At 44.2% G+C, this 26,847-nt stretch overlaps 1 protein-coding gene across 17 annotated transcripts in view; it reads left to right on the top strand.

Annotated features, from left to right (window-relative positions):
* MICAL3 (microtubule associated monooxygenase, calponin and LIM domain containing 3) overlaps positions 1–26,847 on the top strand; it is a 2,299,897-nt gene that overhangs the window by 86,133 nt on the left and 2,186,917 nt on the right. For all 17 annotated transcript variants that reach the window (XM_069628665.1, XM_069628668.1, XM_069628663.1 and 14 more), the window contains one exon: positions 24,678–24,761. The gene's annotated coding sequence lies outside the window, so the exon portion shown is untranslated. The remainder of the gene's footprint in view (positions 1–24,677; positions 24,762–26,847) is intronic.

Raw genomic sequence — 26,847 nt, 5'->3', positions numbered from 1 at the left:
TGACTTTGGTGTCTTTGAAGTCATCACCAGTCAATGGCATAAGACATTGAATATCATCTGCATAATTAGTATGGCACACCTCATTAGCATCAAGTAGATCAAAAAGTGGCAGAGTGAAGATATATATTTTTTATTTTTATTATTTATTGAGTATAGTTAAAATAAATCAACTTTTTCAATTATTACAATTTTATCAATCATTCAATTCTAATAACAATAAATAAAAATAATTTTTACATATATAATTACAGTTTACAATTTCAATTTCCTACAACAAATCACCATTAAACAAGCGTATCACAAACATATCAGTGTACAAAAACTCTTCAAAAACCTTAAGAACCTTAAAAACACACCTTCAAGAAGCAATTTAAAAGCAATTTAAAAGTGGTTCTAAAGGTGGGAAGTTAATAATCATTCATTCCATTTTCAGGGCTTCCAGAAAGTTGATAGTAGCTAATCTAATGCTCATAGATTCAGTAGCTGGCAATGCTACCCATCGATGTTTAGGGTCAATCTGTGCAAAATACTCAAGATGTTTAGCAAAGTTAATCTTCCTCAGCTTTATAAGTTCCGGACAATCAATAATTACATGTTGCAATGTCTCAACAACTGTATCATCTTTACAAAAACGACACCATTTATCATCCGAAGCTATCTGTTTCCTTCTGGCTTTAACCTCACGAGTAGGCCAGATATTAAATTGGAAACGTAGTATTGCATTTCTTGTTGCAGCAGATGGCGCTAGATTTAAATATGATGCAGTTTCTTTATAACGTTTAGGACCAAATACTGAGGTATCAAAATCTCTGTATTGCAGACAGCTGGCCCTTGTATCAATCCAATCCATTAAATATTTTTTTTTTTTTTAGCCCGCTCTGGATTGAATAAGAGGGTCTCAAGAGAGATGTTTGCGTGCAGCATAACAACAAGAATATTATTAGACCATTGTTTCGGAAACATTTCGGAAGATTTAAGTAAATAGCTGGAAACTATAGCTAATGTAGTTTTGTTACATAAGGACAGCAAACATTTCCGAAATAAGACACATACACGCCAATTATACATTGCAGTTAGCGAAATTAAACCAAGTTCATAGCGAATAAGCACTCCTGGGGTGCATTGTGGTAAGTGTAAAGTTCAGAAAAGTCAGTGGAATTGTACTATATGTCTCCAGACCATATAGTATTGTGGCTACTATGTTCTGACTCCAGTATATGATAGCAGACTTTATTGAAAATTTGCCATACTTAGAGACAATTAATCTAGTTTGATAAATGGCAGTGGATAACTTCTGTTCTAATTTACATAGTTGCGAATGGTGGGATGGGCAACCATCAAAAATGAGGGCTAAGTAAATATAATTTGGAACCACTTGTAAAACAGTATTTTCTATTTGCCACACCATTCTATGTCTTCGCAAGCCCTTGGGAACATATGTGATTATTTGAGTTTTGGTGTTATTAATAACCAATTCATTTTCTCGAAAGTAGGAGCAGAGTGAGGTTAACAAATTATGCAATCCGCTTGGTGTTTTCGAGACTAAAACAAGATTGTCTGCGTACCATAGGGCATTGCTTTTCACACCATTTAACTTAGGAGCATTAGCTACAAGCATGGTAAAAATCCATCAAACATCGTTAATAAAATAGTTAAAAAGTGCTGACGCCAAAATACATCCCTGTTTCAGTCCTCTATTTGTAACAACAGCATTTGAGAGCAAACCTTCCACATTCAGTCTTATGAATACCTTTGTTTGAGAGTGAAGTGAAAAGATAATGTCAGTTAAGGTTGGAGGACAATCCGCATGAGTCAATTTAGCCATGAGTTTTGGTCTAGATACGGAATCAAATGTGGAATGTAAGTCCACAAATGCAAAGTAAAGTGGGCATCTCTTAATTTGAGCTTGGTGCCTGATGGCGTTCAAGGTGATGAGGCTTACAGCGGTCCATAAACCCGCGACAAACCCAGTTTGGGCTGGATCACGGAGGCCAGATTTGACTGTCCAATCATTGAATTATCTTAAAACCATCCTAGAAAAATAAATTCCCGGCGCATCCAGCAGCGCTATCGGACGATAGCTTTTGGGGTCCTCACGGTCACCCTTTTTTTATATTGGTACTATTATGGATGTACGCCACAAATTAGGTATGGTTTTGGTTTGCATAATATGATGAAAGGCGTTATTTAGAATGTTCGCCCACTCAATTGAGTTTTGTTTAAACATAATTTGAAAGACCATCAGGGCCCGTTGCCCTTGAAGAGGACGACTTCATGATGAAGTCCTCAACTATTGCTACTGAGCACTTCAAACGCCAACAGCTAACCGAACTCTCATTATAAATATAGTTGTCCATCTTACTATCAGCATACAATTTAGTGAAATGGTTAATCCATTGCACTTCTGACACCCCATTAATTTGAGAATTCACTTGTGAACTAGCATTGCATTTATTTAATAATTCCCATACCTAGGCAGAATTCTTATTATAGCATGCTGTCAGGAAGTTTTCGCTATCAGTTTGAAATAGAGCCGCCTTTCTTGATCGTACCCAATTCCGATAGCGACAGCTGGCTGATTTAATGGTTTTGATCTGGTCAGACATAGGTAGTTTACGTAGGCATCTAATCTCTTTCCTATATGCCTTTTTCCGCTCATGAAGGGCCAAATCAAATCCATGGGTATGAGTTTTAGAGGTCTTATGTTTCACTAAATAAATATTCTTAAAGGTGTTTAAGACGTCAACATAGGATTCGACATTGTTCATCCTATGACTGTTCAAGATAGTAGAATTCAGAGCTGAAAGCTTATCACATGACCAACTAAAGCATTCTTACCGTTATTAACAGTGAGAACTTGTTTATACCATTGCTTAGTGGCAGTCAAGATTTGATTTTCAATAGTCCAAGAAAGAGATAATAAATGATGATCACTTTGTACCTGCTTCACAACAGCAAATTTGGTGGTATTCATAAAGATATTATTACTCATAAAGATGTAGTCAATAGTGGACTTGGAATTTCCTCTCTCCCAGGTGTTCATCGGGGGAATATCACCAAGAATTGCACTGTTAGCCATCATTAGATTGAGATCATTCATAAATAATGTCCATCTCCGACTATCAGAGTTTACACCCTTTTTGTTAGTCTCAAGGCATGAGAGGTTCAAGTCACCCATTACTAAAATACCAGAAATTTCTTTATCAGTAGCATTTGTTTCAAAAAGATTCGACAGGGTACTATAAAATGTATCCTCAAGTATGCCAACTGGGTTTCGATATAAGTTGATCAGTGCGTTTGTTTCTAGGCCAACAGTGATCTTAACTAATTAGATGAACTTATTGGGGGATTTCCATGCAGAGATTCCAAGTTCCCTACTAGATTTCACTGCCACTAGCAAGCCAGAAGTGGGTCTGCCTTTACCAGAGGATTCAGCTGGTAATAACACAAGGTCATGGTCATCCCATATGGGGGCATGTAACATCCATGTTTCTTGTAAGACTACAATATTATAATTATTCAGATGATCATTTGTAGTCCATTGAAGGTGAGAGGAGCCTCGCGTATTCCAACTAGCGAGCGAGATTTCAATACTTGTAGCTCCCGTTCGTGGTTATGAATGAGTGTTGGGCATTGAGGATGAAGTTAAGTTATGACTATTTTCTTTGACACAAAAATGGCATACACAAGCTAGTTCTACTGTGTGGTTTGTTGTTGCCTCTATGTTATCAGACTCTGGAGGGTTCTGCCGTGCTGGGTCCTGGGCCAATAAAAAGCCCAGATTGAATAGTTCCATTCTTGCATTCCATAGCGAGTTGCGAACTACTTCCGATTTGATCCATAAACGAACAACAGAAAGATTTCTGTCGCAGAGAAATTCAATTTGATCTATGTCACTTGAAGCAATAGCTTCCAATCCCTCGACATCACCAAAAATATTTAGCACAATAGCACGGCATAGATCATATTTTGGAAAGGCCCCATCACGGCATTTCAAAATCAAAGTATGGTACATTTTAAATCTCTGGGCATTAGAGTCTTTCTTATCACTCATATGAGCTTTAGACAATATTTTCTGAGTGTCAGTGTTTTTTTGAAAATTTTGTACAGCCTGTCCCCAAAGCAGCCACCAGATGTTGAGGTTGTGGAGATTTTGGAGTTTGTCATTTTTGAGTCTTTAAATGGGGCATCAATCTGTTCATTGCTAAAATGTACTGTTTTGGGTCGAAGAGACTGTAAATTAATGGGAGTCGTTTCTGGCAACACTTCTGTCAATCTTTTCAGGAGATAAGAGTCAACTGCAGCTTTAAGAGTACTCAGCCGGTTTTCAAAACCTAGTTGCGTAGCAGCAGTTGAGGTGGAAGGGTTCTCGACACCCACTACCATCACTCTAGAGTGTATATGTGTCAAGGATTCTGAAAGCTTTTGGGGCTGACCTAGTGTATCCCCATTTGGGTTTTGGGACAACAATTCAATGAGGTCATTTAATGGGGCGTAACACAGCATAGATTCCTGTGCCCCTGAGTGATTAACTGGGATGGAGGCTGCTCCCGTGGGATCGTTTACACCTGTAGACAGGTTCGCCAAAGAGGGCACCACTTTGTTAAATGAGGTTTCTCGGGTTGCCTCTATTATCACTGGTATAGTGCAGTTGGAATTGGTCGAACTCATAACAGTGTCATTTGCTTGCTGTGATTTAGGCTTAGGTTGAACATTCTTATTTCCTGAAGACAATTTATTTAGCACCATTTGGCTTTTTTTACTAAGTGTTGTTTTTTGAGATTTTTTTTGTGCAACCCTATTGGACTTTTCACGAATGTTAACACCACTCTGGTTTTGGGTTGCACTTCTGTCGGGTGAGTCGACACTAATCCAGGAGTCATTTTTCTTTTCCGACACAGTCTCCACACTCTCTACAGGATGGATAATTTTGGTAAATAGAGGCAAGACTGATTCAGTCATGACAGGAAAGTTGCGGAGAGACTCCAATGCTGCGAGTCTCTGAGCAACATTGGAGCCGGCATGAACTTCAACAGCTTGGCACAAAGGATTCACCCCTGAACCCCAGGCCTGAGCCACAGGTAAAATAAGCATTCGGAAGGGATCAAAGAGGAAAAACCGCTGCAGTCTCCCAACCAGCGCCAAACAGCCGCACAGCAGCCAGTGGGCTTGACTCCAAAGGGCTTAATGCTGCAAGGGTGGTTCGAGTCTCCTTTAATGCACACAAAAAAGTCACGTGATCATTCACGTCATACGGGGTAGATTGCCTCCTCCAGCTAGCAGGGGGCCTCACGGCAAGAGCTGCGCTTGCAGTGCCGTGTGAGGATGGATGAAGTAAAGTCAGCATTCAGGTACAAACAATCCTTCCTTGTACAAAGAGATACGCCACTCGGGAAGTTCGAGTCTCCTTTAATGCACACGAAAACGTCACGTGATCAGTCACGTGACACAGGGTAGTCCCGCCACCTCCAGGAAGCAGGGGGCCTCACGGCAAGAGCTGCGCTCGCAGTGCCGTGTGAGGATGGAGGAAGTAAAGTCAGCTTTCAGGTACAAACAATCCTTCCTTGTACAAAGAGATACGCCGCTCGGGCGGTTCGAGTCTCCTTTAATGCACACGAAAAAGTCACGTGATCTGTCATGTGACACGGGGTAGTCCCGTCTCCTCCAGGAAGCAGGGGACCTCACAGCAAGACCTGCGCTCGCAGTGCCGTGTGAGGATGGATGAAGTAAAATGCCGAACGGGCGGTTCGAGTCTCCTTTAATGCACACGAAAAAGTCACATGATCAGTCACGTGACACGGGGTAGTCCAGCCTCCTCCAGGAAGCAGGGGGCCTCACGGCAAGAGCTGCGCTCGCAGTGCCATGTGAGGATGGGTGAAGTAAAGTCGGCATTCAGGTACAAACAATCCTTCCTTGTACAAAGAGATACGCCGCTCGGGCGGTTCGAGTCTCCTTTAATGCATACGAAAAAGTCATGTGATCAGTCACGCAACACGGGGTAGTCCCGCCTCCTCCAGGAAGCAGGGGGCCTCACGGCAAGAGCTGCGTTCGCTGTGCCGTGTGTGGATGGATGAAGTAAAGTCAGCGTTCAGGTACAAACAATCCTTCCTTGTACAAAGAGATACGCCGTTCGAGCGGTTCGAGTCTCCTTTAATGCACATGAAAAAGTCACATGATCAGTCACGTGACACGGGGTAGTCCAGCCTCCTCCAGGAAGCAGGGGGCCACACGGCAAGAGCTGCGCTCGCAGTGCCATGTGAGGATGGGTGAAGTAAAGTCAGCATTCAGGTACAAACAATCCTTCCTTGTTCAAAGAGATAGAGTGAAGATATTAAATAAAGTAGGTGACAAGAAGGGCCCTAAAGTCCCTCAAGAACACCATAGCCGAGTGGTCAGACAGAAACGACTCAAACCAGCTGGCCGCCACAGGAGAAAAACAGACAGAAAATAACACCCTAGATACCAGAACAGAGCCTTCCTTAAAAGAGGTATTAATGAATTTCACAATCAAAGGAATACGTTGTGAAGCATAGTCCTTGACAATCATTGTAGGACAGGGATCTCTCTTCCAATAAGTGTGTTTAAGCTGTTGCAAGATGAATAGGAGCTCGGATTCCGTAACTATCCTAAACAAAAAGACAGGAACACTACTGTCAGAGCTCAAGGAGGCATATTTGGTTGCAAACGCTCCCACACTGTAGTTTTGCTCACAAAATCATCCTGAATTTTCTTAATTTTGCCCACCATTACACCCTGGATGGAGGTACACCATCCTTTATCTTTGATGACAGATCAGGTAACTGGACAGGGATCTTCGGGCTCCTTATTAATTTTAAAGAACTATTTAGTCTCAGAACTGGCATTTTCAATCCTCTAATCATGTGTCTGTTTTTTAGCTAGAGTAATGGCTGATTTATACGCTTTGGCTGCAACCTTTTTTCAGGTGGCATGGGGAGGGCCATTGCATTGGGATCTCAACCCTGGGGGTGGACAAGCGAGGGAAGATCACCTGGGTAGGGGAATCCAGGATTGCCTTTGTGGGAATATCCCAGGCAAGATGCAGAATTCTGACGGGGTGATAGAAGAGGAGGGGGAAGTCCTGGATGCCTTCATGGGATACATTGATTCCCGTCACCAGAATACAGGTCTTATTTTCCCTAATTCCAATCCCGTCATCCATGACCCAAGGGGGAGGAATGAAAGATTTAATTGCCCAAGGTGGGGAAGGAAGAAAAACCTACTAAAACAAAGACAAAAGTCTGATATTAATATCCATTCATCCTCTACCAATCTAGATCACAGGGAATACCATCAAGAATTGTGTTTGTATAATCAACCATCAGGAATATTGAAGGGGGCAACCATTCGCTTTAGGGAAAACCAGCCTAGAGTATTTCCCTATGTCCATTGTCGATTCCCTGAGAGAGTAACAGAAAATATATCCATCCTCCAAAGCCCTTCCATCATCGTCTCCCCATTTTAAACCAATACTGGGACGAGGAAGAGGCAACTGTGAGCTGTAAAGATTACCCATAGAAACAGCATGGGGGACGTAATGGAAACCTACTATAGAAATAACTCAAGTTGTCCCATTAATAGAGTCAGGCAGGGTCAGGCATTTAATAATTACCATTCACACCTGACTTCACTTGACTGTTTTTTCAACTATGAAAGGTGTGGTTTTTCACAAGGAGGAGGGTGAGCAGGGGATGATGTCCAGACCCGAGAAGCCAAGGAGCGGAGAGCAGCAGGTGGGTAAGCCTGGAGGAGAACGGCGTGCCAAGACTCTGGCTCAGTGCTTGTGAGGGGCTGCAGAGTGGCTAGGGAGCCATGCCTCCAAGGAATCGGAGTAAGACAGCCTGCATCCTGCTGGTGGCGTTCAACAAAATGCTTGTTCCCTAAAGGGTGTCTGAGGAGCAGGTGGCGAGACTCTAACCTCAACCCCATGTATCCAGACAAGTGCAAGGGTGCACGCTAAGGAAAAAGAAAGTATTTAAGGTGCTCAAGAGGAACGATAAAAAAGCAAAGGAAGGTGCAAGAGTGCACAGTGGAAAAAAGAAACAGAAAAGGGACGGTGCAAGTGTGCACGGGGAAAGAGCAAAGGAGAACAAGAATGGGTGCAGGAAGCACCTGAAGGTGAAAGGTTTAAAAGGAGGAGCAAGGAATAAAGAGAGGTGTTCCAGATTAGAGTGGTCACGCCTAGGTGGAGCAAAGAACCAGGCAGTTTCGAAAAGTCTCTGATTGTACCCCAGAAGTGAAGTGTGTGAAAAAACTGTATCTCACAAGCTGAACTTGTGTTTGAAACGAAAAGGGGCGTAAGATTGGGGAAGGGAACCCTGAGAGGCCTAACAACGGGTAATACATATTATTTTGTGATCCTGAAGGAAAAGCAAAGTACATTTTTACAAAACTAAATTTGTGTTGGACCTGAGGGCCTGAGCTTGGGGATGGGAATACTGAGAGGCCTAACCAAGTTGGAGACGTATTACTGAATTTGTGTTGGAAACTGCAAGGGGCCTGAGCTTCGGGAAGGGAGCCCTGAGAGGCCCAACCAAGCAGGAGACGTATTGTTTTGCAGTGTTGGAAGGATTGAAACTTGGGTAAGGGGATCCTGAGAAGTTCCATTTATATTTCTTTTGTGGTGTTTGGAACATGATCAAGTTGAAGCTTGGGGAAACGAACCCCAAGGAACCAAATACGCTGAGGGTGTTTGAGAATATTACAAAGGCTCTGCGGAGAAGGTCTTACTAACAGCCCTTTTTGATTGAACACATTTTTTGACATTATCCAAACTACACCTGTTTAGAAGACCACCTGAAACCAATCTTGGCTTCCTATTTTCTGTTCAACCACTGTTTTCTTTCTTTTTAAAGACTTCCTATCACATTTTTGTAAAGAGTGAAGGCAAGCAATCCCTTTAGAGTTACGGCCAGTCAGGCATTACACCAACCCAGGAACCTTAGTAAATAATGGTTTTGAAATTAACTTCTTTGAGTCGGTGTCTCTCTCGATACCATGTCTGTCTTACAAAGGATACATTTGTTTCTGTTTTCCACTGAATTGGTTTTAGCCAGCAACACAAAAGATGTATGCTTAGCTATTTTTAATCCCTGAATCAATAGTCTTAAGGGACCCGTTTTTTACTGGAGCCACTACATTCATTGCATCAAGTAACATCTTCTCATAAGCCTCAGCAAGACCAGATGCAGAAACATAGGTATTGAACCTATTCAAAGTAGTTTCCAAATTGGGTGCTAGTTATTCCGCAGAGACGCCACATGCGTTTCTGAAAGTAATAAGAATCATTTCAGACTTAAACTTCCTACACTGTGAAACGTGAACAACATTAAAAAAGATCCAAGAGCAATCGGACCATGGACAAGGGGTCACTTCTAGACTCCTGATGGAAACATTATGACTGCTGATCCAATCAAGAGTGCTACCTTTTTGATGGGTTGGATCAGTAACATCGTGAACAAAGCCCCCATTAGTTAATGCAGACTCAGTAGCTTTTGCCATAATGTCAAACCCATCAGAGAAATCTGAATTAAAATCCCCAGAAATTACAGTTTTATATGAAACTTTGAGAGAGGGCATAAACATATTGCATAATTGGGAACAGAAATCTGGCATTAAATTAAAGGTGGCAGTATGGTCAGATAGCCATTGAACCCACAAGGTATCGTAGTCCAATGGACCTACCACTTTAACTTCATATAACACTAAGGAAGTCTCATATATGAAGGCCACTCCTCCACCCGACCTGATAGCGTATCAGCTCTAAAAATCATGACACCTGATGGAATAGCAAGAGCAAGCCCAGGGCCAGCTGCCTCATGGAGCCAGGCCTCTGTCACAGCAAATGCATGAACATGCTTGTCCACAATGTAGTCAGCAACCTCTGTTGCATGTTTAATCAAACTCAAAGAACGAACATTTAAAAGTACACATTTAAGCATCTTCTTGGGAGTCAAGCTATCACAAGATGTCACTCTCTGGCTGGCCTCTCTTGGCCCTCCTCCTGCTCCCACCTGCAAGGCTAAAAACCCTTGGGGTCATCTTTGACTCCACACTCTCCTTCTCTCCTCACATCTCTGATGTCTCTAAGAAGTAACACTACCAGCTGCACCTCCTCAGAGGTATTCTTCCTTTCCTCTCCTTCCCCCAGAAGCTCACTGTCTCCAGTGCTCTGGTTCTCTCTAGGCTGGACTATTGCAACAGCCTATTTCTAAATCTGCCTGCTTCTACTCTCCGCCCTCTGCAACTCATCCAGAACAGGACTGCGAGACGTGTCCTTGGCCTCAAGCCCAGGGATCGTATCCCTCCAGGACTGGCATTTCTGCACTGGCTTCCAGTGGCTGCGAAGATTACGTTCAAAACTCTCTGCATTGTCCACAAGGCCTTCTGGGGCCTCAATACCTTCAACTCTCTCTTCCTAAATATCTTCCTTCTCAAGCTTTTAGCTCATCCGCCTCCAACTCCCTCAGGGTTAGTCGCTTCTCCAAGCAACAAGCTGGTGGTAGATCTCTTTCTTCGGCTGGGGCCTCCCTCTGGAACAGCCTCCCTGCCTCCCTGAAACTTGAGGAGAACCATCTCCAGTTCTGGAAGCAGCTCAAAACCTTCCCGTTTGCTTCTGCTTTCTCTCCTCCTCTCCCCTGCTGAATTCCTGGCTGAAACTGTTCTGATCTCGGGCCCAGGCCCCTCCCCCACCGGTTACACACCTGCACTGCCTCCCTGGCAACCCCTGCACTTGGGAACTGTTTTCTGTATCCAACAGTCCCCCACCAGCATTTTCGTTTAGTTTAGTTTAGTTTATTGTTTTGTATAGCGCAGCCTGGCCCCGGGGCATCTGGGTGCTTGGCATGGTTACATGGTAACAGAATATATATACATATACATTGATTGTAGTGCAGGATAATATATACATATACATAGTTATTTTGGAATAGGATATGCAAGATATGTACAAACAGTTGTGGACCGAAAATAGTCAGATAATGTAAGATATATACAGAGATATTTGAGCAGTAGGGTGTTTACAGGTTGTGGTAGCTATGTATATCTATACATATACGTACAAGTGTCGCAAGTGAGTGATAGGTGTGGGCTTAGGCTTCTTTGGCGAATAGCCATGTTTTGCATTTTGTCTGAAACGGTGAAAGGATGGTTCGGTTCTGAGAGCAAGTGGTAGCGAATTCCAGAGTTTCGAGGCAAACACAGGGAAGCTTGTGGCACTTGCTCTTTGGAGCTTGTGTCTGGGGACATTTAAGCAATGGGTTTGAGCTGATCTGGTTGGCCGAGATGGAGTATTGTGAGTGAAGTTGTCTGCGAGGTATCTGGGGGCTTGGTTGGACAGGCACTTGTGGGTGAGGGAGAGTGTTTTGTACTCGATTCTTTGGGGTACAGATAGCCATTCTTTGGGGTACAGATAGCCATTGGGTGGATCGTCTCAAGTCTGAGATGTGTTCATGTTTAGGTATATTCAGGGCTGGTCTTAGAGCATTGTTTTGAGCTACGTGTAGCTTGTTGATGTTCTTTTGGCTAGTGCCCAGGTAGAGTGCATTACAGTAGTCGATTTTTGAGAGCACTAGAGCTCTGGCTAAGGTTGTGCAGTTGGAGGGCGATGGGTAGGGTCTGCAGGCGTTGATAAGCTTGCATGTGTAGGCGGTAGAGGATGAGATGGCATGGATTTGTCTAGTCAAGGTGAGGGAGGAGTCAAGGTATATCCCTAAGGTTTTGACAGGTTAGATACAGAAATGTTGTTCCCATCAATGGTGAATGTATCGTGAAGTTTGTCAAGGTTGTTGAGTCTGGATTGGGAACCTAGAAGAAGAAGCTCTGTCTTGTCGTCATTGAGGCAAAGTCCATGCTTGGCCATCCATTCTTGAATGATCGAGTAAATGTTGTTGAGGACTTTGTTGTCAGTGGAATCTCTCCAAAATTTCCTAACATGGCTTAACTTGTGTGATAACAATATTCAATTCACTATGGAGTACAACACAACCTTAATACACTTCCTGGACCTTGAGATCTCATGCCGTTTTAATAAACTCGCGTGTAACCTTTTCAGAAAACCAACTGATCGCAATACTCTTCTGCATTATCACAGCGATCACCCCCAACACATAAAACAAAATCTTCCTTACGGTCAATTCTTGAGGATATGAAGGAACTGTACCCACCTGGAGGATTTCTATGCCAATGCAGACGCACTTGGTACTAGACTATGCTCACGCGGTTATCCCACAAGACTAGTCAACACTGCTTCCAAAAGAGCGAGATTCACGAACAGAGACTCCTTGCTGACACCGAGGTATAAATCAGTCACACAGAACAATGAACGACTTACCTGTGTGGTCACACATGGTCCTAATACCTTTAACTTAAAAAAAGTCATTAAAAAGTACTGGCCAATAGTGAGATTGCAACTGAACGAGGAACCTATACCCAGATTCGCCTTCAAGAGAGCAAAAAACATTAGGGAATATCTAGTGCATTCCTCGTTCTCCAGGCCCCCACCACAAACTGGCCTTTGGGATTTACGCAAAACCACGGGTCATTACCCCTGTGGTTCCTGCTCAGTTTGCAGACTCACAAAGAAGATGCTCACATTCAATATTGGCACAAAACAGTGGACTTTGAAACACTTATCCAATTGCAAAAGCAACCAAGTCATCTACTGCATCGAGTGCCCATGCGGCCTTCGTTACGTGGGACAAACTATGCGAAAAGTCGGCATCCGCATTTCGGAACACCGTTCCCGAATTCGGTGCAGAAATCTCACTTCCCCACTGGTTACACACTACCTGGCGAACCACCACACCCCAGACGATATGCTATGGTGGGTCTTGGACAGAATTCATACTGGTCAGAACATACCGATTAGACTTTCCGAATTGGAAAGAAGATGGATCTACAGACTAGATACACTAGCACAGGGTCTCAACGAACAAACTCCTTATTGAAGACCCCGAGCTTCAACACCATCCCGGCGGCCTGATTCCAACCCCCTTTCCTCTTCGATACTAACAGCAATACCTCTTAAGGAGGCCAATACCCATTCCACCCCAGGTATGGCGGGTCCCCGTGGATCCCGTCTTCCTGTGGCCCAACAGGCTCATTGGGGTTCAGTTTCATCTATATTTGTTGCACAATTGGCTGATTTGCAGTAGCACCCTCTTATTCGATTTTCTAGGAACATTTACGGCTAACTATAGGCTCACAATTTCAGTAACATCAACATCTCACGTGCTGTTCCTACCGTTTTGCCTGGTACCAGCTCATGATCCATCTCTCAGATCCTTCCCTTCCTGCACGGAACACGCAGGGTGATTAACAGGCCATCACTCGCATTTCAGGCATTGATTTCCTTTCTAGTCACGAATGAGGCTCGTGACCGGCTCCTCCCGCCCCTTTCATGCCACGGTTGGTTGGCCCTAACACACACCCACCTGCCAATCACATGTCTTGGCAGGTCCCCATTGGGCTTTACGTGATTTCCACGTTGGTTTTCCGGTTTCTCCAGCTCACTTTTTCAACACAGATAACCGAGCTCGGCTATTGGCCAACACGCGCCCACACCCATCTGTCAATCATTCTGGAGGCAGTCTCCGACTGGATACAGCATGAGTTGCAGGGGTTTTTCCACCTCGCTTGGGAGACACGCTCAACACGGTCGCCAGGACAAACGGTCCCTTCTGGCTTTCCCGCTCGCCGCAATCCGCACTTTATACGGCAGCCTCAGAAGTAGCAGACACTTTGTGGCTCTCTGCACGTTCTATTCTGCCTCCAGCCACGTCCAAGGAACGTCGTTATCCTCTTACCCAGGCAAGTCCTCTTGCAATTCCTTGACATTCTACTATCAGGTCCACTAGTACAGGGCAGATGTCAGATATCAGTTTACAGCAGCATGCGCCCCCCCCCCCTTTTTTCCAGTTCAGGGGCTTGCCATTTGGCCTTCATCAAATACGACACCGTTGTAGATGTTTCTAGTAACTAAGTCTGCTCCTTTCTGTAGGTCATTTTCCTAGGCAGTATCGCGCTTTGGAACAGTGTCGTAATACCAAACGGGTATTTCACCCGCCAACAATTCGAAGTGGACACAGACGTCTCTAGTGATCGAACACCTGGCGACATCCACTCCTTCATTTCTTCACTTTTTCCTGAGAAGACATTACTCAGGTAATTTCCTTGCACTGATGAGCTCTTTTCCAGCATATTCTATCGGCTCCTCACATTTTACCAATTGGCTTTCATTCATTGCTTCCAATCCTCAGGTCCTGTGGGCCCCGTCCAGTAGTGACGACCGAGGGACCAACTAGCATTGTATAGCAGACCCTCCCGGTCCCCTGCCTCAGTTACAAGCAACCTCTACTTAGCCCACTACGGCTCTTTTCATTCCCACCCATCCAAGGTAAGTGATTCCTTACCACTCCAGCCTGCCCCACCACACCGTCTTGGACCTTGGTTTGCAGACCGGCGGGTACCCACCAGGGATTCCTGCCCTGCTCTTCCAAAGGGGACCCAATGCCACAATCTGCTCCCCCTGCCCCTAATTCGGGGGGAGTTTCATCAGAACCTTTTCCGAGACTTCCCTCTCTACAAGGGGCTTTGTACGCATGTGGCCATGAGATACATCTCATACTCGTCCAGGATCGATGTCTGCCTTTCTTGATTAGTTTCTACTTTTGCATGCATTATAAATTTTGTAGAGATGCACTTCCTGGTGACTCATTCCCCTTATTTGTTTCTTTTGAACCGAATGTTTTTTTCTGTCTCCCCTTTTCCACCCATACAGGGTCCTGCTAATTATTGCCCTGATGAAGGCGGAGTAGATTCTGTTTACATGATAAAACATTTCTTCACCAATTTTGTTCCGCCGAAACGCTTTCTTCTATCAGAGGGGAAACAAGGTCCTTCACAGCGTCATTTGTGGACCACCAGGACCATTCTGCTCACGTGACATGATCCATTGATGGGAACATGCCATCTAGGTTAAACACTTACATCCTATATGTTTTTCTATTCCCCCTGTAGCGTTGGCAGACCCTATCCCGTCACATAATATCTTCAACTTCGGGAATTGATTCTAATTACTAATGAATACCACTCTCAATTTCTTAATATGTTCTATTACATTGAATAGAGGTTTAATTGTACTCATCACTTTGTACTTCTGTGTTTTTCTGTGATTCAACCAGTATTCCAGTGATACATAACTGGCTTTTTGTCAATATTGTAATTGCTTTTCATTTATGTTCTTTCCTTGATGTACCAATTCCAATTTTCTTAGATTGTTTCAAAGCTCTCATACCCAATTGATAAATGGGAAATGAATGTTCGTTTTCTTGATTACACATGTCTTTCTACGTTGGTTTTTACTATATGTACTTAATTTTTTATGATATTAAATATTTCTTTTCTTTTTTTACATCAATCTCTGTAAATATCTGTTTATTCTCTAGGAGTGTTCTAATATGTATTTTTGCATGCAAATTGATAACCATTAAGGTTATGTGGGTTTAGACCAGGTGCAATATTTCTAATTCATTTACACTTCACACTGGCTAACCCCTAAACATACCAGTACCTTTGTTTTGTTGAGATTATAGACCTTGCCCCCCACTGGTACGTTACCCCCCCCCCGGGGCAGACCACTGTGGCTACAGAGTAGCCCTAATTCTGTATATATGTCAGTGGAATAGTCGCCTGTTAGTGGGATGAGTATTTGAGTGTCATCTGCGTAATTTGTGTAGATGACACCCAGATGATCCAGAATATCGATTAGGGGTTTGGTAAACACATTGTATAATGTGGGCGAGACACAGGATCCCTGTGGGACGCCACAGGTAACGAGGGCTGGTTCGGCGGGGCTGGTGGATGCAAAGACCCTCATGGATCTGTTATTCAAGAAGGAATGAATCCAGGCATTGGCTTTGTCAGAAAAGTTGGCTGCAGAATGTCATGGTTACCAAGTCGAAGGAGTAGGAGGGCCAGTTTGCCATTGTCTTTTAGGTTGTCCATCTGTGTCTTGAGGTCGATCAAGGTGGTCTCTGTGCCATGTTTAGGGCGGAAGCACGATTGTCTTAGTCCAGGTAGGTTATTTTTCTCTAGATCGTTCTGGATCTGCAGGTAGGATGCTCTATCCAGAACTTTTAAAAGGAAAGGTACTGTACTGATGGGTCTGTAGTTGTAGGGATGATGGGGTCCAGAGTAGGTTTCTTGAGCAGGGGTAAGACCCAGGAGTCCTTAACGTTGTCGGGTACTGTGCTCGATGTGAATGACGAGTTTATGAGTGAGGTGATAAATGGAGCTAGATGTTTGGCCGCGTCTTTGATTACTGGGGCTGGACAGGTGTCGCCTAGGCATTTGGATGGTTTCAGGATGGATATTATGTCTTCAACCTCTTTGTTGGTGATGGTTGAAAATTCGAATAGGGTATTGTTGTCTATTTGTTTGGTGGGTGGGGGTGAGGTTAGGCTATCAGCAATGGTGAGGCTTGCTTTCTTAGATTCGATTTTTGATTGAAGCATGGCAATTTTTCCGAGAAGGGCTTCTTGGATGTTCGTACACCAAGAGGTATCTTTGGTGCATGTGTCAGGTATGGGGGATGGGGATTCGAGTTCGCTCAGGATGTTGAAGAGCTCTTTCATGTTGGATTTGGCTTTGCTGATTCTCTCATTATACATGTTATTTTTAGTTTGGATGATTGCTGACTTGTAGTTGTTGGAGGCTGGTGTGGATGACATCTTGTTGATGATTGAGGGGGAGTGTTTCCATACTGATTCAGCATGTCTCTTGTTTTTGCGAAGAATTTTTAGTTCAGGGGTGAACCAAGAATTGAGGTGTGCGCGTGGTTTGGCTTTGCGTAGTTTAAGCGGTGCAACAATATTGATGGCTTTGAGAATTGATGTGTTGTAAAGGTCTACTAGATCTGTGGGGTTAGCAATGATGGGTTGGAGCAGTGGGATTAGTTTCTCGACTGTGATATTTTAGCTATTTCTTGTGAATGCAGGTGGAGCATTAGATGGCGGTGGTGAGGCTTGACACCTGATGTCTGCACTTACCCTTGCACTTGCCACCAGCTGGCCCTACTTCTCTTATTGTTTTATTTATTCTATTACCACATGTACTGCACTGTCCCTACCCCCATCCCACTCCACACTTTTCCTCTTCACCCTTCCCCTGCACTTGCGCGATCTGAATGACACTTGACCTATTAGGATTGCTGTCTCTGTCTTCCCTCTGTTCCCCCTCCCTTGCCTTGTCGCGCCTTGAAACACTTGTGTATAGGCGCGTTATAAATGCCATTTCATAACATATCATGAAACTTGGACATCCGACGTGAATGCGTCGAGACTGGTTGGTCCCACCAGTCCAAGGGTTGAAGAACCGATCTGGTCCTTCGCAGATCAGGTAGTCCAGTAGGGCTTCACGGGGTCAAATGTAGGAAGGGGATGACGGGCCTCTTCGGGGAGTCGTCCACTGATCTTCAGTCAGCTGCTCATCTACACAGAATACTTGGCTCCAACGCTGATCTGAAGAATTGGCTGCAGGAGTCTTATCCTAAATCCTAGCTGTAGGCAGGTTCAAGCCCACTAATGGTAAGGATCTGCAATGGAGGATAGCACAGGCTAACGTGCTGGTCTTGTAAGCAAGACCACGCAGAGCAACAGAGGTTTGATTCCCATATCCGCGCTTAGAAACCGAACTCAGGTACGGTATTACGCCCGCAATAAAAAACAATGAATTAAATACATCGTTCACACAGCCAGCAGTGGTCCAATCCGGGACCATTGTGGGTTTCACTCATGCCCCACACCTAGACTTTCAGGTGCCCCAGATGTGCAGTGGGATCAGACAGTCCCACCCACATCCTTGGTCCACACACCAGGCCAGCAGTAGCCTTCGAAAGCAGCAGCTTTCCTGGGCAAATGCATGACCATGTAAGGGATTTCCTGACCTATGAAGGCAGGAAAAAGGCCAAACAACAATATGGCCAAAGTATAAGTGATAAATCTCATGACACAGCCATTTTTGGGCACTAGCCATGTTTAGTAGTCAGATATGATAAATGCGAATGTGCACTTTGAGGGAGTAAGAGTCGGACACATGGGTGGCATGTTGATTGGCAAATACTTTTATTAATAACAAAAATACGGGGTTATGGAGGAAATCCTAACTAACCCTACCTCTAAGAGGGGTTTCCCTGCCTCAACAAAACTAGCTAATGAAACTGTCTGTGTCAAAAAGTCCAAAGTAAAGAGCGCCGTCCTGTGTCCAAATCCTAACCTATCCCCTACAAGCTAAACTCAATATAAGGTGAAAAGGGGAATTGTCTCTTGGCTGTCCGCCTGCAGCCCAGCTTAAGAGTTCAAAACAAAAGTTCCAAAAAGGTGTCAATATCTAAACAAAAGTTCCACACGAGTCAAGGGATTGATTCCTTTTCCTCAAAATCTTTTCAATCTTACCCAAAATTGTCTGTGTAATTTCACTAGCCAAGAAAGATCCTTATCTTTGCTTGTTATACCTGACTTCGAGGCCCTGCAATCAGTAGGATGGCCTGCATATCTTTACCAAGCTGTCTTGAGGGTCGCAGACCCTTTCTAAGCATATCCAGCATCCAGGTACTGAGATGAAGAAGGATAGCCTACTGAGACGAAGAAGAATAGCCTGGTTCTCTCTCTCCCAAGCTGTGCTGACGGTCCCCAACCCTTTCGCAGTACCGCCTCCTTGGTCCATTCTCCTGCCAAGTAGGGTACTCAATGTTCTTGTTCTCACAGTTCTCTCTGTCATCACTTCCACCAAGAGCCTTGGTTTACTCTCCTGCCAAGGTCTCGGAGTGTCACTTGTACACATAAGCTTGGCATTTCTCTTTCTTACTGTTCGGGGTGTACTTCCCCAGCATGGGTACCAGACCCCCTTCACCTGGTTAATCTCACAGTTCTCTTTCTCTAGCCGCAGCCTTGGTTTACTGCCCTGCCAAAGTCTGTGAGTGCCACTTGTATATGCCGTGTTCGTAGTCGTTTTTATTTCTGTTCGGGATACGCTTTCCCAGTATGGGTCCCATCCCCTTCACTTGGTTACTCTGCCCCGGTGAAGATTCCTTCTGTGCTTTTCTCCAGGCCTCACGCCTCTTCTGGGTCACCCCAGTGCTGGGATTGCCCACCCTTGCACCCCCAGGGTCTTGGCCCTCACCCTCCGGTGGTTCACGGGCCTCCCAGGAGCATCAGCAGCTTCTCTGGTTCACCAGGGCCTTCCCCGTTCTTCCATACGTCTCCCCTGCAGTTCTGCAGTGCTTTCTTTGCACTCCAGCGGCCTCGGTCACCGGTGGGAAACGTCCTTATATTCTGGTCTGCCTTCTGCTTCCCAGGCCTTCCGTGAGTGCATACCTCCCTCGAAAACAGTCTGCTTATCCGTTCTGCTCGTCTGCGCGTACCTAGCCACTCCCTCTGCCCATGCTGTGCCAAAACCGAAGACTGCAGCCTTCTCTTCACTCTCAGTCTTTGAATGACAGCTGACAAATAGTATCATTTGAGTGTGTGCATTTGCTCTTGTCAGTAATCTTCATTACTTGTGGCCTCTTCCTCGTCTCAGTAGTTTTTACTTGGGATGTGTTATAAAAACACATGGGGATATTAAGAAATGTGGAATTGGAGGGGTTTTTATGGAAGGTGGGAGGGTCAAAGAGATACCACATTCTCCCAAAATGGTTACTACTCCCAACGAGATCCTTCCTTCCCATGAGATCCTCCCACTGAGTACCAACCCCAGGGCAACCGGCCTCACCGACCTGGCCTCATGGAAAGGGCTTCTCCATCTAAATCAGTGACTTCATCTCAAGATTCATCACATACCCTTTCCCTTATGTTCTCACTTACTCCCTCTAGATTTTTACAGCTGGGGCACTGGGGAACATTCCAGTCCCAGATGGGCACACTCTGTGAGAACTCTTCCTCCCAGGTTGCTAAGGGAGAATACCTTGTAGTGGGTCTATTCATTTTGTTGATCATTTTCCCAAACTTTGGGAAATCGGTTCCAATTATTGTTTCTTCTGATTGGCTGGGAATGACTGCCGAACCTATCCATGCTGTCCGCCCCCAAGTGTTAATGACAGTGGCGGTCCTGTGGTTGACCTCTTTGTCGCCATGAACACAAGCAACCCTAATGGATTTACCCTGGTTAAGATTATTTACGTTTACTAAGTCACTCCATATGGCTGTCTGTTTGCTTCCTGAATCTACCAGAACCGATACTCAAATTCTGTTAACGGTAACCAGTTCATGGCCCTCATTACAAGTCAGGCGTTGGACCATGGTGCTACTAGCACCATGGTCCATGCCGGATTCCGCCATGGTGGATGGCGGAATTACCGCCACATTCCAAGGTGAGTGGGGCGGTAATTCCCCATTCACCATTTGCCCTTCCCCATTCCCATTTTTGCCCCATAAGGCATAATGGGGATGGGGAAGGCGCTAATTACGGCACCGTAAATTACTGTGCCGTAATTAGCACCAAGGTCGCTTAGCGCCTTGGACTTTAACGCCTGCAAAAAGCAGGCATTAAAGTGTGAATCAGGCGTTAAGGGTTAACGGCGCCGACGGCGCCGTTAAACCCTTAACGCCTGACTTGTAATGAGGGCCCATGAGTCTTAAAAGGGACCGTTTGGCACACGCAACTACCGGTGGTTTCAATATCAGGGTCCGACTGATATTTTGGATCACCCCAATCTTCACCTGTCATCCACCCTATTTCAATTAGTTCTTCTTTCTGTTAAAGGGACACTGTCTGGCCTAATACCCTTTCTCTCCAAAAGAGAAACAAACAGTTGTAAAAAGGTTAAGGAATTCTACCCTCTTCTAGTTTTAAAGGTCCTTTATCCCCCATTATTGGGGTTTATTTTCTCCTCTTTCTCTGGTTTCCATTTTATTGTGTTTGAGAGAGTCTTCATTAGTTTTTTCCCTCCCTTGGAGATTTAAAAGGGGTAACGAGTTTCGGGACCTAATATTATTTCTCTCTTTCCATAGTCTACCTTGTGCAGAAGTCTTAGATGTCTATTGATCAGACCCTCCAGTTTATAGCAATTTTGCGATCCCGCAAAATGCCGCGAAAAATTGCTGTTTTTGCAAAAAAGCGCAAAAGCAGCCTTTTTGCAAAAACACCCCAAAAAATGTCAGTTTTTGAAAAAAAAACAATTTTAAAAACTCAAGGGACCAAGGGGCTCAACTCTTATTTCTTGGACTCAAGAAATGAAATGCACATCACATTTCATCACTTGAACAAAAACAAAAAAGAGCAGTCCGATCCCCAAAGGACATCTGAATGGACGCTTCTTATATGTGCCCATTCAGATGTCCTTTTTCACACCTTTGCGCAAATCAGGGGGCATTTCTGCGCATTTAAAAGTGCATCCCAAATTGACAAGCAAGATACGCTTTTAAATGTGCAGAAATTGTAGGCCACTCTATGTGCCACTTTAAATACGTGCACGAGGGGTGCCACTGCTTGAAAGGGTCTTAAATGACCCTACTGATTCATGCAATACTTTAAAAAAATACATTTTTATGGGTGACAGCTGCTGTCTCACTTGCATTTCTGTTTTCCAAATGGGGTAGAAATGTGTTTTTTGGGTTGCATTTTACAGTGACAGGAACCTTAAGGGCCAGTTACGGTGAAATGCACAGGGAGCCTGTAGACCACTGTCGGCAGAGCGTTTCTAAAACAAACATATTAAAGGTGGCTGGCCAGCGCATCATTTGCGCTACACCTCTGCCCCATGGAAATGCGCAGGTCACCTTTGAGATTAAGGTGGCCTGCCCATTTCCAAAAATGGCTCATCTAAAAACAGCACTATTTTTAGATGCCCCATTTTTTTAGGACAAAATCTACAGTTTTCTACAAAAATTGAAAAATGGTCACAATATGTGAGAGAAAGGAGTGAGAGGGGAGTGAGGGTGAGCTGTGGCGTGGTAGGCAAGAAAGCAAAGGGAGATCAGAGGGAGAGCAGTGGGTCAGAGTGGGAAGCAGTGGGCAAGAGAGCAGAGCGGAAGCAGGGGGGGTGGGCCAGAAATCAGAGAGAGCGGAGGTACAGAAAGTGGAAGAAACGTGGGCTCAGGGGTAGTAGTGGGCTGCAAATTGGGAGAAAGGATGAGGGAAGAGTGTGATAGAATGGGAGAAAGGATGAAAGATGCAGAAGTAGCATGCAAGAATGAAGGACTGTATACTGCGGGAGGACTGGGGAGTGTACAGTGTGACTTGGCAGTGGGACAGAGCATGTGAGTATTTGTATGACTGAGCGTGAGGTTAAAAAATACAAGTTTTGATGGGGAATTGGTGAGACGTGTGAGGTGTGTTGGGTGAGAGGTGTGTGGGTGTTTGCAGGATTGGGGAACATAGAAGGGGAATATTTTCAGCATTACAACTGATAATGATTAATAACATTAATAATATTAAATAGGCATACACATTAAACCAAAAACGTAGCCAAAACAAACACTGTTCTGCCAAGCCAGAGACATCTAGGACTCTTCCCATTTGATATAAAAGATACATATATTGACACCCTGACTTTCTTGTAGCCTTGCACACAGCCTCTTTCCTGCAATGTACCAATCTTGCACCCTCCAGTCAATAAAAATTGTGCTGCAAAAATGCCGCCATAAATAAAAGATTGTGCCGCATAATTTGTCATTTCATGCTTCAAAATTTGCCATTTCATGCCGCAAAATCCTGCAGGGTCTGATTGATGTCTGCATGGGTTTGCACGGTCTCTATCGCTAGGGTCATGGTAGGTTTGTTCATGGATGAGCCTTTGAAGAGAAGGGCTAAGCAATTAACACATTGCTCTATGGTAGGGTCTCTAGTACTTTGGGCAGACTTTTGTTTTCCTAACCACACGGATAGAGTGTATGGAATCCTAGCTCCTAACTCTACGGGAGTCTCCCTTGGTTTCAAACTTATCTCTTGCATATTGTTTCTATACATGTTTACTGTTTGTCCTACTCTGTGGAGCAGACCCTGCTTGATTTCATCATAAAACATACATCCTAATGGGTTATGGGTCTGGTAAAATGATTGCAAATCCCCTTTTAATAATGGATCTAAGTAGCAGGTTTTTATCTCATCTCCCCAGTGGAACAGTTGGGCTAGCCGTTCAAAGTTTTAAAATAAAATTGAACCAAATGTTCTCTTTCCTTATAGGGTTGCAGGATTCCATGTGGGAGTAGGGGTCTTTGCTTGGCCGCCACTACCCTCGCAATACCCTCCTGGTATCTGGCTTCTGCTTCTACCTGGTGGGACACGGGGAATTCCAGCAGAGCTTCTAGGGTACTCATGGTGGGCTCTGCGGTTAGACTTTTTTCTGGAGAAAGATTGGAAGAAGGAAATAAAATAGGTTTTCCAAAATGAAAAACGTCTTCAAATGTTCGTACCTCTGCTTCACTCTGCAGGGGTCTGAAAGGTTGGACTGGGGAGTTATTCCCCACATCTATAGGCTTCCCGTCGGAACTTGTACCGCAACTATCAGGTGGGGTAAGGCTTAGTTTGGGTTTTCTGAAACTAGGTTTTATACCCAAACTTCCTAGTGGTCGGAGGTCTTTAGTAGTACTTATCACTAGGTTTAACCTTTGGTTGGGTCCCACTTAATAACCGGACAGTCTAGCCCCATCGGCTAAGGGCCTTCCTTTAAAAAGGAGGATTTGGTGGACTATGAGAATTTTATTTCAGTTAAGAGCAATTGTTTAATGGTATAAATGTGTTCTTTTGGGGAAACCTTTAATTGAACCTCTTTCCCTTGAAAATCTTTAACTGTTATTAGCATCGGAAAAAGGGAAGGGGGAAAATTGAACTGTTTCCTGAACCACTCCCAGAATATTAAGTGACTCAATGTCCCCGAAAATTGATTTGTCTTGTTTGTAGGCGGCTTGTCTTGGTCTGGGTTACTCTATATTCTTGGAGTCTCCTAATTAGTATCAACCAGGTCCGTATCCCACTTCGGACATCATATATGAGGGTGTAGGAGTAAGAGTCGGACACAAGGCTGGCAGGTTGATTGTCAAAGACTTTTATTAATAACAAAAATAGGGGGGAGTTGGAGAAAATCCTAACTAACCCTGCCTCTAAGAGGGGGATCCCTGCCTCAACAAAACTAGCTAATTAAACTGTCTGTCAGAATGTCCACAATGTCCAAAGTAAAGTGTGTTGTCCTGTGTCCAAATCCTAACGTATCCCTCACAAGCTAAACTCAGCATAAGGTGACAAAAGTGAATTGTCTTTTGGCTGTCTGCCTGCAGTCCAGCTTTATAGTTCAAAACAAAAGTTCCAGCTTCAGGATTCACGGAGGGGTCCCAGATCTGTCCTGTTCTCCTGTGGCATCTCAGGTACTTTGGGTTAGTGGGACCAAAGACAATTAATGAACATATTTGGACTTGGCTGTAAAATACAAGATAAAGTGCACCGTATCAGTGATTTGAGTCTAAGGAAAGTCTACTGCCTATGTTCTAAATCTAACCTGCCTTTCGACAGTGATGTCTATGCAATTATCCAATGCTTTATGATTCTTATACTTTTTAGTAACTGTCAGCAGTTGGTGCATTCTAATTGACAATTATCAGATAGCCTGATTCTTTAATCCGAAAAGGACTGTCGACACGTGTTTTGACCTCACTGTCTTTTTCTAGGCTTGAACAAACTCTGTGGGTCACAACCAAAGGTCGGAAAGTCAATTGAAAGCTGCAGGGAACTATAATTGGCCCGGCAATACGGTAAGCAAGAATATTTGATTAGCTCTAGTGAGCAGCCCGTTCGGATTTAGTGGAGATGCAGGTTAGCTGATCATTGTGGTTTTTCTGCGAAGTGTGGCTGTGTACTTGTTGGATTAACTGCTACTTAGGACACACGGTGTAGAGGGTCCGTTTTTGCACGACCACCCACAGCAGACTCAGTGCATCTATTGTAGTATTCATAATCATTGACTATTCGGACGTGCACAGCTGGTTCTAGCTCCAATGCCCCTTCCATTTTCGCAATTTTAAATTGAATCTAAAGTATATTGTGGTACCACCTAGATGTATATATATTACCAGTATTAAGATAGTTTGATCTAAAGTACAAAGTGTGTTATTTATGTGTATATTTTTTACCTGTAACTTATTTTATATAAATGAACTGTGTTAGAACATAACATAGTGTGTGGACATTCCTTTGTGGGGGATTGGGGATTCACTGTACCCAAGAACATGCCTGCATCACCTCCTGAGAGTCTCGGTCTTGGGTTCTCATCCATTACTAACACATAGAGAACCTTGGCTGGGGTGCTCTGTGCCTCTACTCCAACCATATAGTACAGATCCCCCCACCAGTCTTTACATGACCTATCGTATTTCCCAAAAGATAGACCACCCAGAGGGGCGTCCACTGAAGGGGTTTCTCTGGCAACTAGCATTTGCTGAAGTGTAGTGTTTTTGGCATTCAAATTGTGAACCTCTAAGGTCAGATTCTGCACATCATTGATTAAGTCTTGCATCTGTGCCATGTTGAAGGCCTTGGTTTTCTGGCGTTGCAAGCTCTCACAATCAGCATCCAGAATAGGTTCAATTACCTGGGATACAGGGGTCTTAGAAGACTTGCAGGTCTTCTTGCGGGAATGCAGGAGTTCAGTGAATAGGTATGGGTGAACCTGTCTGGCCCCCACCTTGCTAGTCCGTTGTGTATATCCTCTGGCAAAGCAAGGTGGAGCATCCGCAGGAAACCCACAGTCAGGGAAAAAGTCAGCGGCATAAAACTGGACAGTCAAAGTAATCGAGCTAACAAGTTATTGAAATAGGTACTCCAATGTACCAGTTGATGGACGAAGAAAGGAAGTCTTCAGGACTAACAGCAGACCCAGCAAGCACAAAAGCACACTGAATGGGCAGGCAGTAATGAAGGAAGAGATAGAAATACGGAAGGAAAAACAGGAGGAAGCCAGAATAGTAAGAAACTACGAACAATGAAATTAAGCCGCTGGCAGCGTCACCTCAGACAGGAATCAAGCCGGAGGGTTGCAACATGCCGAACCGCCATCGCAGGGCTGCTAAAATGGGAGGCCAGACACAGCAGGCGCCATTTTGGAAAAAACTAGACCGCTGCTGCCATTCAGGCAGAAACATTGTGCCAATCCTTAATGGCTTCCTAAGTTTCCAGGGATGCCACAATGACCACTGGGCAGTTGTGACAGATAGGTACATTGGAATTTGATGATGATCCCACCCAATCGACGGACTACCCGGCATTGATAGTTTCCACTGGCAATGGAGTGCTTACCTGGACATTTGAGGTCAATCCCTTCCTTGAAATAAGTACCTTATAGTTTGACCAATCCCTCTTGAAATGGGGTGTTTGAGTATCTGGTAATGTCATTTAAGAAAAGGGCTCCTGGAGGATCAACCCTGTCATACCCAGGAGGGTATCCGTTTATAAAACACAAGTGAAAGTGTCGGGAGACAACAATTAGATAAAGAGCTTCACCCCTGCTTCTCATTTAAAGTATTTGCACATCACAGTGCAGAAATACAGAACAACCACCTCGATGTCAAAAACAGAAATCATTTTATATATAATTTTTGAAGTCTTTCTGTAGTTTCTGTAGTTTAGATATGGTACTGATATGGTACTGAACATCATTAATTACAAGAAACATAAGCAACAAAAGTTTGCATCATAAAACAAAAACGACAAATTGATTCTCTTGTGCAACATTCTATACGATGGACATAATACACAAACTATTTTCGCTCTCCCAGGAGGGGGACGACAGGAGTCAAAAACAGATGAACAGATGAAAAACAAGTCTCTAGTACATGCATTAGC

The sequence above is a fragment of the Ambystoma mexicanum genome, chromosome 12 (assembly GCF_040938575.1).
Source record: "Ambystoma mexicanum isolate Mex_15411 chromosome 12, UKY_AmexF1_1, whole genome shotgun sequence".
In the NCBI taxonomy this organism is placed as follows: Eukaryota; Metazoa; Chordata; class Amphibia; order Caudata; family Ambystomatidae; genus Ambystoma; species Ambystoma mexicanum.
This window is presented reverse-complemented; position numbering and strand designations above follow the sequence as displayed.